The sequence below is a fragment of the Penaeus japonicus genome, unplaced genomic scaffold (assembly GCF_977035675.1).
Source record: "Penaeus japonicus unplaced genomic scaffold, GWHDUDI00000001_assembly GWHDUDI00000014, whole genome shotgun sequence".
NCBI classification, from domain to species: Eukaryota; Metazoa; Arthropoda; class Malacostraca; order Decapoda; family Penaeidae; genus Penaeus; species Penaeus japonicus.
Genome location: NW_028234416.1, coordinates 23,505,543 through 23,510,542, shown reverse-complemented (window position 1 = coordinate 23,510,542; position 5,000 = coordinate 23,505,543). Strand labels below are relative to the sequence as shown.

At 34.4% G+C, this 5,000-nt stretch overlaps 1 protein-coding gene across 2 annotated transcripts in view; it reads left to right on the top strand.

The window, feature by feature from the left end:
• LOC122248744 (transmembrane protein 107) overlaps positions 1-5,000 on the top strand; it is a 14,346-nt gene that overhangs the window by 7,419 nt on the left and 1,927 nt on the right. The window lies entirely within an intron of this gene.

Genomic DNA, 5,000 nt, shown 5'->3' with positions numbered 1-5,000 from the left:
AGGCCTAAATCAATTGAATGGCTGGCACAATACTGTGCCGCCCGGCCACTGGGCTTTTGAATGCGCGGTACAGTACTGTACCACCCGTCCAGAGAGGGTTAATAGGCTTCTTTCATTTGTGCATATAGTATATGTAAAAAATTGCTTAATACGTTTTTGGTGTCTTTCCCTCTCAGCCTTATAATTTGCCTGTTAACATCAAATTTTATCATCTTTTTCATTTCATTTGATCCCTCTGTCTCATTATGATTTGTGTTATCCTTCTCCTGATGTGGAACCATTTTCAACTGATATGAAGAGTTTACCTCACACTTCTATATGTATTTTAGTTCTTTTGTTAATTTTACCAATGCACATGTCACATTGTGATATCCCATTACCAAGATAGACATTTTTCTACAATTTATGAAGCAGATGTATATCATATGTACAGAATTATCATGTTTTGAAGAGATTTGCTGTGTCTATTTGTAATACCTTGTTCTGCCATACTTCATCTTCTAGTTCATATACTTCATCTTCTAGTTCATCTTCTAGTTCATATATATCTGATTTGTCAATTGTTGCCTTCATATGGGCCATATTGAAACACAATGGTGAGATGAAATATTACATGAATTATACAGTAAACGACATCACATGATTTCTTATTAGGTTTGGGACAGTGTTACATGGAATAAAATTAATTTAGTTAATTATTTTCATGACTTAATGCTCTGATATACATAAACATGATATTATAATGAAGCGTGTTCCCTTTTTCAGAGATAGAGAAGAATTATCTTACAAAAATTGATAGATGTTACTAACTCAAATCAGATTGATTAATCTTATCACTGCATTTATACTTTATAAAAGTGATTGTAGAGGTAGTTATATTAAGTGGGAGAGGAACAGGTCTGGATTGTTATTAAGCCAATGGTACCAGGAATGATTTGAATGCACTAGGTGTTACACGAAGATTAAGATCAAGTTTCCCACTTGAGATAAAAATTAGAAGTATAGGGATGATGTTTTTTTCCCCTTCGTGTTTGATTCTAAACAAGCTAATTATTTGGAAAAAAGGTATGGATGAGACTGAATAGTTTCCACAATGCAAGAGATGTAATTTACACGTTTCAGATTACTCCATCATCAGAAATACATAGTTCTGATGACAGTAATCCGAAACGTAAATTACATCTCTTGCCTTATGGAAGCTATTCAGTCTTTTTTCTACATTTGTCTTAATAAATGCTGTTCAAGCTAATTATTGTTTTTTTCTATAAAAGCATTTGATAACAAGGTTTAGGCCTTTTTTTTGAAGGTTGTAGCTGGAGAACTAGTTCCCTCAGAACCTTAAAATTCTACTTGTATATTGCAGAGCAGAGCACATACATACCATTGTCATGGCATGTATGGTGCCATCTAAATTTGGTCTTGCCCTCACCTTGCTGTCATTGATAAACTAAAAGAGAATGGAAATGTTTTAACCCAAATGCTCCGGGACGTTGATAACTGGTGTGCGATACATTTCCGGGAGGCTACCGCATAGGCCTAAACTCATTCTGGGGTCTTATCTTATCTAATGACGCCTGGCATCGAGGTGCCGTCACCTTACATGACGACCAGAGTTTGGGCCAAGAAGGTGATGTCATCACTGCATGCCATCCGGAGGATTTGGGTTAAAACAAAATTATTTGCAACTAAATGATTTTGGGGTAAAGGCATATCATCATATGTGGCCCTCAGCTTTATAATCACTATCATTATGTACTTTTTTCTCTTCTGTATTGTTGGTTTCTCCATTACATTATTCATTTGTTTTATTATTATTATTTTTTTTTTTTTACCTGCTGTTATATTGGTATAATTGTGTAGTAGTTAATTTTAAATTTTGATGATATGAATTTTAGTTTTTGTTTGAGTATTCCATTTTGCTTCTTTAACCCTTCTGGGATAGGCCACATCTTAAGATATTCAAACTGGGCTGGGCAGATTAAGATGTTGTATTTTCTGTTATTTTCTAGATTTATAGTATGATATGTGAGTCTATAAATGATATATTAGGAAAGTGAAACCCAGTGAAACATGCCCATTGCAGAAGGTTTAACATATTAAAAATAAATAAAGAAAGTAAATGAATTAATAAATATTCACTGTTTTTTTAATTATGTTTTATGATTAACCCATTCACGCTGGGGCGATTCCGGCTTTGTATGGTCGTAATGCCGGGGTTTTCAAACACATAAGCCTAATGCCTCGAGATTCTTGGGCGCACAAGTCGCGAGCCTCAGCTGCCCGCTCGCTCACCCCGAGCGCTGGTCTTGCCCAGATATCTCGTCACCGGTGTCTGACGCAAAAACCACGAAACGTGTTAGCACGTCATCAGGCGCGAATGGGTTAAGGAAAAAATTAATTAATGTAATACCTTCATACATATTCATGTTTTATTATTTATATATTTAAACAGATGTACATAAGGGTAATAGAAGTCCAAGAGGTTTTAAAGACTCTATAGAATTATTGTAGAAATGCTCATTTCTATGGATAATTGAATAAATAACACATGTTTTATTTTTATCTATTTCGGGGGGTGAGATGAAGGTGTAGTTACCATATTTTAGATATATGTTTGTATTCTGAGCTTTCTAAGAGTTTAAGAGTGAAATTTGTAAAGTAATGGAAATGAGATTAAGTCATCTCAGAGGAAGGTAAAGTTAATGATTTTCTTTATCGTAGTGACTTTCATTCCTCTGATGTCACTAAGAATTATTATATTGGTCTGATAATTTTTACAAAGGTTCTTCAGGCATATCTTTTGGGGGGGTCACATTATCTGATTTGCTGTGCCTGGTCTTATCACCAGGGTATTTCGTAGCGTGCAGGCCTAGTGCCTTGGGCTATTTGTATGCTGAGACAGTAACCAGCTGCTACACATTGATCACCCAGCGTGAAGGCTTGACAAAGCCATGATGAGATGTTTATGTCATCATGCAGGGAGACCAGCCAAGCCATGATGTGAATGTCAGGTCATCCTGTGTTTAATTAAATGTCATAGAGATATAATGTAATACTAAAATCTAAATCTGTTATTTGAGGATTTTATTAGATAAGAGGTTGACATAGAATGTGCTCAGGTCATGTTTGATTATTTCTGCTTCATCTTCTTAGTTTTCTTTGTCTTCATCTTTTTCTACTTTTTCTGTATCTTCATCTCCTTTATCATTATTTTTTTTCTTCAAAATTTTCTGTAGGACCTTTAGGTGGATAGTTGATGAGGTGACATGAGTTCATAGATAATGTTTGCTTCATTTCTTGATTCATAAAGGTTCTATTTTTGATAACTTGATTAATAAGATATTATAATTGATAAGCCTTTTTTGATAGAGTAACCTTGAGGTTATATTTAACGTAGTGACATGAATGCATGAGAGTTCCTATTAATGTTTTGATAACTAGATTAATAGCATATTGGTATGTGATTAACCCATTGTGAAATGGTGTCATGAAATAATGAGCAAATTTTTTGCCTAACGGTTGGTGGCACAACATATGTGACAATAGTGTCATGCTATATTTGACAGTTTAGGGAAAGTGGATTGTTGTGTTTTTTTATTGTACTATAAGTAATAACTATTTAGTGATGATGATTATTGTAATCATAATAACTATGATTGCTGTAATATTTAGCAAAATGAGTTTCATCTAAAATCCAAACCATAGATGGTACCACATTCTCCAAACACCATCAGGAAAGAAAGCCTTGAATGGCAGATATCCATGGTCTCTAGCAAGCGCTATATTCAGAGAGTGATTACAGATGGTAAGATACCAATCTCTTGCGATGAAGGATGTACAGGCAGGACGAGAAGAAGAAGGATACTCAAACTATGCCCAGTGTCCATGATGTGCCCCTTTGCCAGTAAGGCTGCCTTGTGCTGTGGCTCTTCCCAAGCTCTTCATGTCATCTTCATTTTGGATGGCTAGTTTTTGTTTTCATTTATGAGAATTGAGGAATATAGAAAAAATATAACTTCTTTGTGTTCTCCCATGAAACCACAATACTTCAATCACAATGAATATAAAGAAAACAAGGAGCTGATATGGGCCTTATACTACATGCTTATACAACTGCAACATTGATAGAGCCTATCAAATGACAACATTTAAGTCTCACAATACAGTTGGACACAAAAAAATGATGAGCACAAAACTAGCTCTAGTTTTATAATTAGTGAATGAAAGAGAGTGTGAAAGGTCGCAATATATTGGATAAAGCTGCTATACTCTGAAATTAAACCTTACTGGGATGCGACATAGGGGGCACTAGTGCCCACCCTGGGGACTGGTCACTCAAATCTATCCCCGTCTGCAATGAGTTAAGCTATTTATGTGTAGAATTACATTAATGTTTAATGTAATATATGCCTCTAGCATTTAATATTTTTACCTGATGGGGGCTATCTCATTTATTGTATGGCAAAGTTGCTAGTTTTGACCATATTGTGACATGGGCTACATCATATGTTCGGAGCTGTGTAGAGTGACCTGCAAGTGAAGCCAAAATTTTAGCATTTTTAGATGGAAATTAGGAATTCTGAGGATAGAAAATACATGATATTACTGTCAGAAATTTATTAGAGATAGGCAGTGATATAGAAATAAAATTACTTTACAAAAGACAAGTACAAAAATTTCAGGTCCAAGCTTCTACTAGCTACACCTCCATACGATTTTAGGGGAGTTTAGCCATTACATTTTATATCCCTAAAATCAAGATTTTTGGTAGTTGACCTGACTGATGTGTTGTAAAATATTATAGTATATACATTGTCCTTTTCTTTCTTTTTCTTTTTCTTCTGTTTTCTTTGTGAATGTATTTAATATTAATGTATTACAAAGGCTGGAGGGATAATTTCCTTTTATTGTTTGAATGATATCAAGTATAAATAGTACAAATTACATATCAAATAAAAGGAAGCTATATTCTTGAATGGATTATGTATAAACTAACCTTC